This window comes from Antechinus flavipes, chromosome 3 (assembly GCF_016432865.1).
Source record: "Antechinus flavipes isolate AdamAnt ecotype Samford, QLD, Australia chromosome 3, AdamAnt_v2, whole genome shotgun sequence".
Lineage (NCBI taxonomy): Eukaryota > Metazoa > Chordata > Mammalia > Dasyuromorphia > Dasyuridae > Antechinus > Antechinus flavipes.
In genome coordinates this window covers 332072484-332087841 of record NC_067400.1, presented here as the reverse complement: position 1 = coordinate 332087841, position 15358 = coordinate 332072484, and the positions used below count along the sequence as shown (strand labels likewise).

Here is a 15358-nt window from a genome sequence, read left to right as displayed (position 1 = left end):
CATACCATATTGTCTTTGTACTAGCTGTTCATTCTCTCTTAGGAAATTAAAGCAATAATTAGGAGCTATTTTACGCAATTGTGTGCCAATAAATCTGATGATCTAAATGAAATGAATGCTTACAAAAACATAGATTGCCCAAAGGAGGAAAAAAATTACTTAAATAGTCTCATTTTAGAAAAAGAAATTGAACAAGTTATTAATCAACTCCCTAAAAAAAATTAAACAGGTGAATTCTACCAAACATTTAAAGAATAATTAATTCCAATTCTATATAAACTATCTGGAAAAATAGAGGAAGAAAGAGTCCTATCAAATTCCTTTTATGACACAGATATGGTGCTGATACCTAAATCAAGAAGGGTCAAAACAGAAAAAGAAAATTACAGACTAATTTCCCTAATTAATATTAATGCAAAGATCTTAGATAAAATATTAGCAAAGAAGTTACAGCAACTTATCACCAGGATAACACATCAGGATCAAGTAAGATTTATACCAAAAATGCAGAGCTGGTTCAATATCAAGAAAACTATTAGCATAATTGACTATATCAATAACCAAACTAACAGAAATCATATAATTATATCAGTAGATTCAGAAAAAAAATTGACAAAATCCAACACGCATTCTTATTAAAAACACTAGAGAGCATAGGAATAAATTAAGTTTTCCTTAAAATGATAAGTAGCAACTATCTAAAACCATCAGCAAGAATCATATGTAGTAGAGATAAACTAGAAGTTTTCTCAATAAGATCAGGGGTAAAACAAAATTGGCCCATTATCACTATTACTATTCAATATTGTTTACAAATATTAGCTTTAGCAATATGAGAATGAAAATAAATTGAAGGAATTAGAGTAGATAACAAGAAAACAAAATTATGATTCTTTGGAGATGATATACTTAGATCATGGTATACTTAGAGAATCCTAGAAAATCAATTGAAAAACTACTAAAAACAACTTTAGCAAAATTGTAAGATATAAAATAAATCCACATAAATCCTGTTACCAACAAAATCTAGCATCAAGAAATAGAAAGAGAAATTGCATTTAAAATAACTATAGGTAATATAAAATATTCAGGAGTTTACCTGCCAAGACAACTCCAGGAACTAAATCAACACAATTACAAAATACTTTTCACACAAATAAAGTGAGATCTAAATAAATGAAAGAATATCAAGTGCTCTTGGGTAGGCAAAGCTAATATAATAATGAAAATTCTACTTAAATTAATCTATTTCTTCAATTCCATACCAATCAAACTGCCAAGAAATTACTTTATAGAGCTAGAAAAAATGATGTCAAAATTAATCTGGAAGAACAAAAGGTCAAGAATTTCAAGGAAATTAATGAAAAAAGCAAACAAAGGTGGTCTAGCTGTACCAGGCTTAAAACTATATTGTAAAGCAGCAGTGATCAAAATTATTTGGTTTTGGCTAAGAAATAGAGGAGTGGATCAGTGGAATAAGTTAGATTTGCAAGATACAATAGTCAATAATTATAATGTTCTCTAGTTCAGTTTTCTTGGAGGTCTCTGGGTCTCTGGGAGCAGTTTTCGTTTCAGGTCAGTATTTACCACAAAAGTAGCCAGGGGTTAAAATCCAAATCATTTATTATCTCTTTGCCTGATGCTGGGCAGCTTTCTGGAGAAAGTTTGGCCTTGCTATTAATGGGGGAAGAGCAGGAGGCCAGGCCAGCCACCAGGAAGATCTAAGATCAAATTGAATTTCTCCTTTTGCTTCTGAGAGCTTAAGCTCATGCCTCCAACCCTTTGTCTTTTTTGCCTCTCAATCTAAGGGCTTTCTGAGCCCCAGTTTAAATGCTCTACATTGAGTATAAATTAATCATTATATCACTAGGAAACCTTTATTTGTTATAAGATTAAACTAATTTTTTTAAAATGAAAGAGTTCAAAAAGGATTTTCAAAATCAGATGAGAAAGATAAAGGGAAAATTGGGAGTAGAATTGCTATTGATGCAAGAAAACCATTAAACAGAGTATATATAGTAGCTTGATAAAAGAGGCACAAAATATACTGAAGAAAATAAACCCTTAAAAAATAGAACATGCCAAATAGTAAAAGAGGCACAGAAATCCAATGAAGAGAAGAATGCCATGAAAAGCACAACTGGCCAGATGGAAAAAAATATGCAAAATACTGAAGAGAACAGTAAAGAAAAAACAGAAATGGCCAAGTGGAAAAAGAGGTACAAAAATTCACTTAAGAAAAGAAATCCTTAAAAAGTAGAATTGGCCAAAACGAAAAGGAAGTACAAAAACTCAGTGAGGAAAATATATATATATATATATATATTTAATTTGCCACCTTATTTGCCCCCAGTTATATGTGAAAACAATTTTAAACATTCATTTTTAAAACTCTGAGTTTCATTTTCCTCTCCCACTTCCCCAATACTCTCACAACTGAGACTGCAAACAACTTGATATGTTATACACGTGTCATCATCCAAAACCTTTCCACAATAGTCATGCTATGAAAGAAAACATAAACAAAAGCCTCAAAAAAATTAAGAAAGTAAAACCAGTATGCTTCATCTGTCTTCAGACACTTTAATTCTTTCTCTGAAGAAGGATAGCATTTTTTATTTTGAGTCTTTCAGAGTTGTATTGGATCACTGTATTGATGAGAAAAGTTATGCTATTCATAGCTGATGATACTACAATATTGCTATTACTTTGTAAACATTTCATTTCATTTTGAATGAGCTCTAAGAAATCTTTCTAGGTTCTTCTGAGAACATCCTGCTCATCATTTCTTATAGCATAATAATATTTCATCATAATTACATACCACAATTTATTCAAACATTTCCCAATTGATGGGCATCCCTTCAACTTCCAATTCTTTGTCCCCTAGGAAAAAAATGCTGCTACAAATATTTTTGTATATACACATCCTTTTCCTTTATGTTTTCATCTCTTTTAGGATACAGTCCTAGTAGCAGTATTGTTAGGTCCAAAAGTATGCATGGTTTTATAGCACTTTGGGCATAGTTTCAAATTGCTCTACAAACTGGTTGAATCAGCTCACAATTCCACTATTTTTCCTACATTCCCTCCAACATGTCATTTTATTTTTCTGGCCTATTAGCTAATCTAATAGTGTGAGGGAGTACCTCAGATTTGTTTTAATTTGCATTTCTCTAATCAATAGTGAATTAGAGCATTTTTCATATGGTTATAGAAAATTATAATTACTTCATCCGAAAACTGTTTATATCTTTTCATCACTTATCAGTTGGGGAATGGTTCTTATTTTTATAAATTTTGACTAAGTTCTCTATGTGTTTGAGAAATGAGGCTTTCTTCAGAAAAATTTACTTCAAAATTTTTTTCACAATTACTATTGCTAACTCTATTCCACCCTCCTCCATTTGTTTTATTCTCTCTCTCCTTTCATTCTGACCCTCCTTAAAAGAGTTTTGCTTCTGACTACCTCCCTACCCCAACATGCCCTCCCTTCTATCATACTTCTTCTTCTCTTATCTTCTTCCTCTCCTACATTCATGCAGGTTTAGATAGATTTCTATACCCAATTCAATATGTATGTTATTCCTTCTTTGCGTCAATTCTAATTAGAGAAGATTCACTCACTTCCCTCCTCTCCTCCTCCACTGTAAAAGCTTTTTCTTGCCTCTTTTATGTAAGATAATTTGCCTCATTGTATCTTTTGGTTCTGTTTGATTTTTCCTTACTTTCTCATAAAATTATTAGCTTTCATTTGCTCATTTCTAAGTTTTAATGTATTATTTTCTTCAGTGAACTTTTGTGCTTCATTTTCCATTTATCTAATTCTACTTTTAATGGAGTTGTTTTCTTCAATAGAATTTCTCCCCCATTTGACCAATTCTACTTTTTAATAAATTTTTTCTTCAGTAATTTTTTGTTCTTCTCTTTCCATTTGTTCAATTATGTTTTTAAGGCATTCTTCTCCTTACTGGCTTTTTAATACTTCCTTTACCATTCATGTAGTCTGTTTTTTAAGCTGTTATTTTGTTCAGTATTTGTGTGTGTGTACATGCATCTCTTTAACCAAGTTGTTGACTTGTTTTTCATTATTTTCTTGCTTAACCCTCATTTTTCTTCCCAGTTTTTCCTCTACCTCTTGTACTTGATTTTCAAAATTCTTTCTGCATTCTTCCTTAGCCTGAGACCAATTTTTTTTTTTTTGGAGGCTTTGTATGTTAAGAGCTTAGACTTTGTTATCTTCCTCCAAGTGTATATTTTGATCTTTCTTGTCACCATAATAACTTTATAGTCAGAATCTTTTTCTGCCGCTTGCTCATTTTCCAAGCCTATTATTTGATTTTAAATATTAAATAATAGCTTTTTATTATCAAAATATATGTTAGTTTTTTTTATTAACATTGACTCTTTTTTTGATTCTTTTTTATTTATTATTATAACTTTTTATTTACAAGATATATGCATGGGTAATTTCCAGCATTGACAATTGCAAAATCTTTTGTTCCAATTTTTCCCCTCCTTCCCGATTCCCTCCCCCAAATGGCAAGTTGACCAATACATTAACATTCACTCTTGCAAAACCTTGTGCTCTAAATTTTTCTCCTTCTCTCCCCCCTAACCTTTCTTCTAGAGTTAACAATCCAATAAATGTTAAACATATCCAATTCTTCTATACATGTTTCCACATTTATCATGCTGCACAAGAAAAATTAGATCAGAAATGTAAAAAAAATGAGAAAGAAAACAAAAAGCAAGTAAACAACAAAAAAAGTAGAAATATTATGTTGTGATCCACATTTGGTCCCGACAACCTTTTTTATTGTAGTAAGTTTATTTATTTTTAATTCACATTGCTTTATGAATCAAGTCAGGAGAGAAAAATCAGAGCAAAAGGGAAAAACCATGGGAGAAATATAAAAAAAAAGAAAAACAGAAAAAAGTGAACATAGCATGTGTTGAGTTATATTCATTCTCCTTAATCTTTTTCTGAATGCAGATGACATTTTCTGTCCAGTCTATTGGAATTTCTTCAGATTACTGAACCACTGAGAATAACCAAATCTTTCTCAATATCAGTTCATGTAAATCTTTCCAGGCTTTTCTATAATCAGCTTGTTCATCATTTTTATAGAATAATAGTATTCCATTACCTTCATGTATCACAGTTTGTTCAGCCATTCCCCAATTGATGAGCATCCAAACCTTTTCCAATTCTTTGCTACCACTAAAAGAGCTGCTGCAAACATTTTTGCACATATAGGCCCTTTCTCCTTCTTTATGATTTCCTTGGGGTACAGTCCCAGTAATGGTACTGCTAGGTCAAAGGGTATACACATTTTTATAGCCCCTTGGGCATAATTCCAGATTGCTCTTCAGAATGGTTGGATTGTTTCACAACTCCACCAACGATGTATTAGTGTTCCAGTTTTCCCTCATCCTCTCCAACATTTATCATTATCTTTTCTTCCAATCTGAGAGGTATGAAGTGGCCCCTCAGAGTTGTTTTAATTTGCATTTCTCTAATTAATAGTGATTTAGAGCATTTTTTCATATGGAGAATGACTTGTATTCTTATAAATTTGAATACAATTCTTTAAATGTTTTAGAAATGAGACCTTTATCAAAAAAAAAATTGGCTGTAAGAATTTTCCTAGCTTTGTACTTCCTTTTTAATCTTAATCTTGTTTTTATTGGTTTTGTTTGTGCAAGAACTTTTAAATTTAATACAATCAAAGTTTGTTATGGACCAGAACTCTGTATTTGAAACAAGGATTCTTACAATGTGTTAAGTCAGTGGAATTGAAAAGACAATAGTTATATAGTTTAGCATGGTGATTAATAGTTCTCTAGTTCAGTACATGTTCCTAGTATTTAATATAGTTCTACAAGATTGACACCTATTCTACAAGATTCACATCTAAGATAATGTAATTATAATAGAGCATATGAGCTGGGACAAACTCAGCCAGACAGATTCATTCCATCTCACACCATTATGGTGGAAGGCCTATCCTCCTTCATTTCTCCAACTGAGACCGAGACACATTCTGGAGACCTCAAGAAAGCTAGCCTGGGCCCCAGGGAAGGAAACTAGATTGTGAAAGAGACAATAAAGATTTTTGGACTTTATCTCTGGCTATTCTAGTGGTGATTACTCTGCGAAAATGAAGGCTGGGTGAGAGACCTCCAGAAAACAAACCAGAAAACTACAAAAGTTGTCCATTTTGCCTTTCATAATGTTCTCTGGTTCTTCTTTGGTCATAAATTCCTCCCTTCTCCAAAGACTTAATAGTTAAAAAAAAAAAAAAAGAAGAATACTTGTCCTCCTAACTTGTTTATGGTATCATCCTTTATGCCCAAATCATGTATCCATCTTGACCTTGTTTTGGTACGGGTATGAGATATATGTCTATGTCAATTTTCTGACATTATTTTCCAGTTTTCCCAGCAATTTTTGTCAAATAGTAAATTTTTATTCTAGAAGCTAGAGTTTGGGGATTTGTCAAATACTAACTTGCTCTAGGCCTTGATTGTGTCATGTTCTATTCCACTGATGTACCACTTTATTTCTTCTTAGCTAGTACCAAATGGTTTTGATGACTGCTGCTTTATAATGTAGTTTTAGGTTTGGTACTACTAAATCACCATCTTTTGTGATTTTTTTTCATTAATTCCCTTGATATTCTTGACTTTTTGTTTTTCCAAATGCCAACAGATCTTTTTCTGGATGCAGATGACTCTCTCTATCAGCAATCTATTGGAATTAGCCTTTCATTGTTGAAAAAGAGCCAAGAGCCAAGTTCATCACAGTTGACATCACATAATCTTATTATTGCTTTGTACAATAGTTCTACTCACTTCACTTAGCATCAGTTCATGTAAGTCTCTCCAGACCTTTCTGAAATCAGCCTACCAATCATTTCTTATAGAATAATAATATTCCATTACATTTTCCCACTGATGGGCATCCACTCAGTTTTTAGTTCCTTACTACTTCAAAAAGAGCTGCTACAAACATTTTTGCACATGTGGGTCCTTTCCTCTTTTTTTGATCTCTTTGGGATACAGGCCCAGCAGAGATATGGCTGGATCAAAGGGTATGCAGAGTTTGATAGCCCTTTGGGCATAGTTTCAAACTGCTCTCCAGAATGGTTGGATAAATTCATACCTCCACCAACAATATATCAGTGTCCCAGTTTTCCCACATCCCCTTCAACATGCCTCATTATTTTTTCCTGTGATCTTAGCTGATCTAAGAGGTGTATAGTGGTACCTCAGAGTTGTCTTAATTTGCATTTCTCTGATCAATAGTGATTTAGAGCATTTTTTCATATGACTAGAAATGGCTTTAATTTCTTCATCTGAAAATTGTCTGTTCATATCCTTTGACCATTTATCAATTGGAGAATGGCTTGCTGTTAGTTGACTTTTAACTCTGTTAAAGCAGGGGTCTGTTTCTAGGATGGAGGATGTACTATCCCAAACTTCAGGACTTTTTGTACAACTGTTTTCAGAGATTCTTCTAGGGACCTGTAGGTTTTCAGTTCTTCCAAGGTTGCATGATTCCATTACATTTCTAGCTGTGCTTTAGTTTATGAGTAGCCACAAGTAATCTTTTCTGCCCTGGAATTTTGAGAAGGGTCCCAACTCCATTGTGGCTAGTAAGCTGTGTTACGCTAATGCTCCTCATCCTGGCACTGCCAACCAGGATTGTAACCCAGATTTGAGTAGAGGAAAAGCAACAGAGTCCTGCCTCAGTGCTATCAAAGAGATCTTTGTACTTTCTTTCTAATTGTTTGACCTCCCTTACATCTTAGGTTGAAAGTTCTGGAAGTTGCCATTGCTGCTACTCATTGAGTAGCTCCCAAGGTCTGCTTCTGATTAGCTTGGACCAAATGTGGTGGCTCTACCTGCAATGGAATGTGCTGCACTCTCATCCTGATAGGCAGACCTTTTCTGATGATCTTCCTAGTTGTCATAGTCTAGAAAACTGTTTCATTCCATTTTTTGTGCATTTTACTACTTTAGAATTAGTTTAGGGTCATTATTTAAAGATATGTGGATGGGATTGGTAGAAAGCTCAGGCTCTGCCTTTATTCAGTCATCTTGGCTCCTCATCCCAAGAAAATGATTTCTTAAAAAAAATTAGAATTGGCCAAATGAAAACTAATGAGATTATGAGACATCAAGAAACAATAAAGCAAATAATCAAAAAATGAAAATATAGAAAAAATGTGAAATATCTTATTTCATTGAAAAAACAAGTAACCTGGAAAACAGATTCAGGAGAGATCATTTAAAATTTTCTGTACTACCCGAAAGCCATAACAACAACAATAAAAAGAAACTTTCATGAAATTATCAAGAAAACTGCCCTGATTTTCTAGAACCAGAGGGTTAAACAGAAATTGAAAGAATTCGCCAATTATCTTCTAAAAGAGATCCCACTATGAAAATTCCAAAAATATTATAGCCATACTCCAGAGCTCCAAGATCAAGGAGAATATGCTACAAAGACATAGAAAGAAATACTTAAATACCATGGAGTCAGGAAAACACAAAACTTAACAGCTTCTACATTAGAGTATTAGAGGACTTGGAATGTGATATTCTGGAAGGCAAAGCAGCTTGAATTACAACCAAGAATCATGTATCAAGAAAAACTGACTATAATCCTTCAAGGGAAAAAATAGATATTTAATTAAACAGATGATTTTCAAGCATTCCTGGTGAAAAAGCCAGACCTGAAAAGAAAATCTGATTTTCAAATGCAAGATTCAAGAGAAGTATAAAAAGGTAAACAAGAAAGGCAAATCACCAAGAATTTAATAAATTTAATTTCTTTACATTTCTACATGTGAAGATGATACTTATAATTCCTAAGAATCTTATCCTTATCATTATTAAGGCAATTAGTAGTTTACTGAGATAGATAATATAGTTATGGATAATTATCTCCCCTCCCCCAAAAATGAAGAGATGTGAAAGAGTAATGCACTGGGAGAAGGAGAAAGGGAGAGTGAGAATGGGATAAATTATCTGACATAAAAGAGGTATGAAAATGCTTTTACAGTAGAGGGGAAGATGGAGAATATTGGGGGTAATAAGTGAATCTTACTCTTACCAAAATTAGATCAAAGAGGGAATAATACACACACTTGGTTATAGAAATCTATTTTACTCTATAGGAAAAAAGGAAAGGGTTGGGAGCTGAAAGAAAGGAGGGTGGACAGAAGAAAAAATACTTTTAAGGATGGACAGGGGTGAAAGGAAAGAAGGATGGAAGAGAGACAGACAGAGAAAGGGAGAGAGAAGATGTAGGGGGTATGGTGAATAAAGATCTGGCCTCAAAATTAGACTGATTTAAGAGCCATTTATGCCACATATTCTTAGTGCTCGATATAAGACTAATTTTAAGGGAAGCTACGAAAATACTTTGGCAAAGAGGAAGATGCCTTGTGTGAGAAGTTTTTGTTGTTGTTTTTAACAAATGAAATCAGAGAGCCAGGATTTGTTTCCTTATATTTAGAAGTGTATGCATTGTCACCCCTCACAACAATATAAGCTTCTACAGGAAGGGGATATTGTTTTTCTTTCTATCTCTGCAACTTAGCAAGGAAAATACCTACACATAGTAGCCTTTATTAACAGCTTGTTAAAAGAGTGGAAAGACTTATATGAACAGATGCTGAGTAAAGTGAACAGAATCAGAAGATTATACACAGTAACAGCAAGATTATATGATGATCAACTATGATAGACTTAAGTCTTCTCAGCAATACAATGATCCAAGGGAATTCTAATAAATTTTGGATAGAAAATGCCATCTGCATCCAGAGAGAGAATTTTGGGAGACTGAATGCTGATTAAAGCATATTATTTTCATCTTTTTTTTTTTGTTTGTTTGTTTTCCCCTCATGGTTTTTCTCTTTTGTTCTGGTTTTTCTTTCACAACACGACTAATAGGGTAATGTGTTTAAAATGATTATATATATATATATAAAACCTATATTAGACTGTTTGCTGTCTGGGAGAAGGAAGAAGTAAGGGAGAAAGGGAAAAATTGGAATTCAAAATCTTTTTTTCTCTACCTCTTTTTCTTTTTTAAATAGTGCTTTATGTTTACAAATGCATATAAAGATAGTTTTCAACATTCATTTTTGTAAAATTTGTATTCCAAATTTTCTCCCTCCTTCCCTCCCTAACCACCCCATTCCCTAAGACAGTAAGTAAGCTGATATGTTAAATATGTTCAATCTTTTAAAATATAGATCCATATTTTTATATCATATATTCATATCATTTCATATCCATATCATATTGTACAAGAAAAATCAGACCAAAAGACCAAAAAAAACTCCAAAAAAGGAAAAAAAGCAACAAATAAACAAAAAAGGTGAAAATACTATGCTTCTATCTATATTCAATCTCCATACTTATCTCTCTGGATGATGATGGAATTTTCCATCACAAATTTCTTGGAATTGTTGAGAAGATTCAAATCCATCACAATTTGCATCATATAATCTTATTGTTGCTCTGTACAATGTTCCCTTGATTCTGCTCACTTCACTCAAAATCAGTTCATGTGGGTCTTTCCAGGCTTTTCTGAAATCAGTCTGCTCATCATTTCTAATGGAACAATAATATTCCATTACATTCATATACTGTAACTTATCAGACATTCTCCAACTGATGGGCAATCACTCAATTTCCAGTTGCTTGCCACTACAAAAAGGGCTGTTATAAATTTTTTGTATATATGGGTCTTTTTCCCTTTTTTATTATTTCTTTGGGATCTAGATCCTGTAGTGAGACTCTTGGAGCAAAGATGTACAGTTTTATAGCCCCTTGGGCATATGGAACTCAAAAATGTTACAAAAAGGAATAAAACTAAAATTTACATGTAACTGGAAAAATAAAAGACTAGTGAAATTAAAAAAAAATTTTTTTAATCATAATCCCAAGTCCCCAAGCTGAGTAAATTATAGAGAAACCTAGCTTGAGCTGAATCTCTTTTAATGCTTCTTGCCCCTTTCTGTTGAGATTCATGGCACAAAGGGCAAAGTAGTCAGAATTAGGTGGTTTTCCTTGCTAGAATTGCCAAAGGGCAGCAGCTGTCTTTGAAATAAGGGTTTAGTTTATCCAGAATTATATATTATTTAAAAAAAAAAAAACCTTAAATTAGAGAAATGAAACTGAAATCTAGGCAATGAGACCAAAATGTAATGAACTCCGTGAATTTGATTTATTTCAAGATTTGACAATTTCTATCTCTGGCACTTAGCAGGCAAAACATAGGGCACATAATATGCCTTTAATAATGAATGATCTTATTTGATTAGTCCGCATACACAAATGCATATTGTGGTACAGTCATGTATTCAACTGAGGCCCATAAACAGGATTGTGTTCATCAGACATACAGAAGCTTCCTCAGTTTTTGCGACTTCACCCAGAAACACTTCTGCCCTAAGTCATCTTTCATTGGGGAGTTCCTTCTAAAGCCTTCATTTTGGGGGCACTTCATTTCCCACTGGGCTGTGCTTCTGACTCCATACCATGCCTCTGCATGAGTATTTTCTTCTTGGATCTCCTCTTTAGCCCACTTTCCTTAGAGTCTTTCCCTAATAGGACGCAAGCTCTGGGAGGAAAGGGGAGAGTGAAAGGAACGCTTTTGTTTTGGCTGTATGCCCACCTCTAGCTAGGGTGCCTGTTTCATTGCAAGTGCTAAATAACTACTTGTTGCTTGCCTTTCCTACAGGAACAGCAGCACTGCCTGGATTTCTTCAAGGCCCAGCTAAAATCAAACACAATTTAAGTTTTTGCTCTCTCCCCTTAATTCTACTTGGCATCCTTACTTTATCCTACTTGGTTCTAGTCTGGTCAGAGTTGTTTGCACGTGGTCTCCCTCAAAGACTGCAAGTTCCCTGAGGGCAGGGATGTCTTTGGCTTTTCCATACATCTCCAGGACGCAGCTCAAACCAGTAAACAAAGTAGTCTCTAAATAAAATGCTCGCTGACGGACTGATTGACAGCTAAATTGAAGAAGAAAGACCTCGGATTACCTGCACAGGGGTTCATGGAGCCCCGCGCAGAGGCCAAGCAACGGGAAGACAGGAAGGGCAGCACCTATGGCCCACCTCCCCGCGTCCCCGCTTGAGTCCGCGCGGATAGCTAAATTCAAGCGGCCTCCAGCCTCAAGAATAGGGAAAGCCTCCTCCCAAGGTCGAGCGGGGTTCAGCCCCAGCTGGAGAGGAAGCGCGGGTGAAGCAAGTAGAGCGCGTGAGGCTGGTGGGCGGGTCCAAGAACAAATTGCGGGGACGGGGCCCGAATGGAGACAATGTTATTTTGGTGGTGAGGTGGGGGAAGAGTCGGAATCCTAAAGGAATAGGTATGGAGAAGAGCGAGTGGGAAGAACGCTAAGGATGGTGGACGGAGCCTGAGAGGGGACATAGAAAGGAGAAAAAAAGGCACAGGGCTTTCGGAGCTCGCGCAAGGCAGGGCTTCAGAGAAGGCAGTCAAGGTGAAAGTCAGCAGACAAGCAAGGCTAACGCAAGGTGCCAGAACCGACAGTTCCCCGAGGCTGTCAGGGCCCACAAGGTGTTTCCGCTTCTTTTCTTGGTCACGCGGCGATTGGAGAACTTCGATAAGTCCCGCCTTCTATGAGATAGTCTGACCAATGTCTGAGAGGTAATGGAGGAGGGGCCTCTGGAAGGGCGGGGCTTTGCTTTCCTAGTTCTGTCTTCTTTCCCGGGATTGAGGGGGGAGGGGCTGGGAGGGAGCGCGAGGTAGTTCTTCGCCCGTTTCGCGCCTGCTCTGCCCCGCGCGAGTTCCTGCCTGATTGACAGGCCTGCTCCATCTAACTTGTTGGCAGGATTAGCTGGCGGAGCTGTGCCCCTTTAAATCATGAAGCCTCCCAGGTAAGAGTTGTTCCCCCTGATGCCCTTCACTTGCCAACAAGTTTTCATTTCACTATTGCTCTGAGTCCCGAAAGTGCAAACTACTCTTCCCTAAGGCTGTTCTGACACTGACATAATTTGTCACCACGCGCATATATCCAATTAAAATGTTTCTAATTCAGGGCTTTCCCTTTTAAGCCATTTGTGAGTTTTTCCGCTCTAAGACCTCCTAGACTTCTCATTTCTGGTGTGTAGATTGGGCTGCGGTAGCAGGGTATAAAGTTGTGATGCGCTTCTACTTCCTGCTGTTTACCGACGAGACTTCGCAGACCCCGAAGTGGGAATCCCGCGGTTTGGCGCCTCGGTGATTCCTCCCCAGAATACTTTCTCTCTACGGACAGAGTGAGATCTCTCTTACAGATTCCCAGCCATTTTATCGTGCTAGAAAGAGAAGCTGTGCGATGCAATGGAGGGAATACTGAATTGGGAGTCAGGTAAACGATCCAAAGAGTTAGTGCTAGAACCCTCGTTTACTCGTGTAAGCCCAACCTCCTCATCTTAAAGGTAATTCCCAGATCGGTGAAGGGACTTGGCCAAAGTAACTCAGTACTCAAACTCTAAATAAATCCAATCTAATTTCTACTGTCCAATCTAAATTAACAACTAGATGGCACGGGAGGCAGAGCCTGATGTCAGTCCCAAACCGGAATCAGACTCTTAGTAACTTTATGATCATGAGCAAATCATTTAATCTGGCCTCATTCCTCATCTGAGTTGGAGGAGAAAGATAGCCCAGTTTCTTTTCCCAAAAAACTCCAAATAGGTTCACAGAAGAATCAGACACCGCTGAAACGACAAAAAGACCTAAAACCAAATCAAGTTAGTCTCAGTAAAATGACACGATTGAATTACAGTTTCCACTAATTTGAAATGATATAAATTTGTGTTACTCTTAGTACTGAGTACTATCTCTATTCTTTAATATTTAACCTCCTCCTTTCCTAATTATCTCCTGTTTCTCTTTAAGCTTTCTCTAATTCCTTGAAGCTGTCCTGACTATTCAGACACACTGAATTTGCAGGTTGTACCATATCAGTTAACATTTAATTATTTAATGATTCCTCCATTAAAGTTAGTTATGTGCTGCTAACAAATGACTACAAAAAAATGTACACACAAACATTTTTTCTATCACTTTCTTAAGTCCAGGCAATCACCCAATCTGTGCTATATAGGTGTGTCAGTTCCCAGATGTAAATATAGAGAAAAATTTGTCTGCTCCAACATCCTGACTAAAATCCTACTCTAATGGAGAAGTCACTTAAAATTTCTTGAAATTACAGATTAGGATAAACTACGGCAAATCTTACCCAGATAGAAAGTCTTTTATATAGATCCCATATTGATTCTTGCCTAAGGCTAACCTAAATTTCCATTGGAGAGGCACCTTCCCAGAAGGTTGGCTGCCAGGTGATGAATTTTTTACTCCAGTAATTAAGAAAAAAAAAAAAAATCTTTTAAGATGTGAACTACTTGCATGGTGGAGAGAATATCTGTACTAATGAAATCATGAAACTTGGAAGTATTTGCCATCTGTACTGTTGTTTCATGAGGCTTGTAAACTTATTGAGCAGGGAGCTTTTATTTCTCTTGTATTCCTTAAACTAGGCCACAGGAGCTCTTGGTAGATGATCAGCAAATACTTGTTGGTTGTTTGATTTATTTTCCTTTGTTTCATTTATGTTGATTCAATCACTTCCATCATTTTCTCTGTATAGAGATGGGCCATTTGTTTGATGAGAAATAGAGAACAAACAACAAGAACAATTTGTTATTAAACAAAAATGTGAAGCAAATAAGAAGAGTATTTGTTCAGTCCTCTTTTCCTCTTTCAAGCAATAGGTAATATCTCAATAGCTTGAAAAAATGAATTCACCTAATGAAGTCATTTATTCTTCCACGGGCATTTTCATATACGTATGCATGTATATGAATATATATGTACATATACATATAACATTTTTTAAATAAGGAAAAATAGGAGTATTCATGAAGCAGTGGATGGAACACTAAATTTGGAGTTAGAGGCCTTTTGAGTGATCTTACTGTCATTTACGATTAATCTTTTAGATTTGTATTCTCATCCATAAGAAAGAGAAGTATGAATTAAATGACCTCTAAGATCCCTTTCTGATCTAGATATGTTGTTCCTAAAATGGATAAAAATTAGAGGATTAATGTTTATTGCAGTTGTATGAATTTAAAGGAGAAAAATATACAGAAATGTGTTATTGGATAAGAACTACTAGTAAAGAAAGTATTAAGCAAGAAACCAATTGATTTGAATTTTGAGTCCAAAATCAGGAAAAGGAAAATGTTTCTGACCAAATTTTACAAGTTATAGAAACTTTAAAAAAAAGAGTTGGGATGAAATGAAAAAATATTTGTAATCTTTG

The 15358-nt window shown here is 35.3% G+C and overlaps 1 protein-coding gene and 1 long non-coding RNA gene across 4 annotated transcripts in view; one reads left to right on the top strand and one right to left on the bottom strand.

Moving 5' to 3' along the window:
* LOC127554255 (uncharacterized) overlaps nucleotides 1-12157 on the bottom strand; it is an 86937-nt gene extending 74780 nt beyond the window's left edge. The window contains exon 1 of the long non-coding RNA XR_007951925.1: nucleotides 12069-12157. This is a non-coding gene — a long non-coding RNA (uncharacterized LOC127554255). The remainder of the gene's footprint in view (nucleotides 1-12068) is intronic.
* A 438-nt stretch (nucleotides 12158-12595) lies between these two features.
* NMNAT3 (nicotinamide nucleotide adenylyltransferase 3) overlaps nucleotides 12596-15358 on the top strand; it is a 150920-nt gene continuing 148157 nt past the window's right edge. The window contains exon 1 of one of the 3 annotated variants that reach the window (XM_051985642.1): nucleotides 12596-12693. The gene's annotated coding sequence lies outside the window, so the exon portion shown is untranslated. Of the gene's footprint in view, nucleotides 12694-12765; nucleotides 12924-15358 lie in introns of those variants that run through there. The other 2 variants (XM_051985645.1, XM_051985641.1) reach the window with 2 other exon arrangements.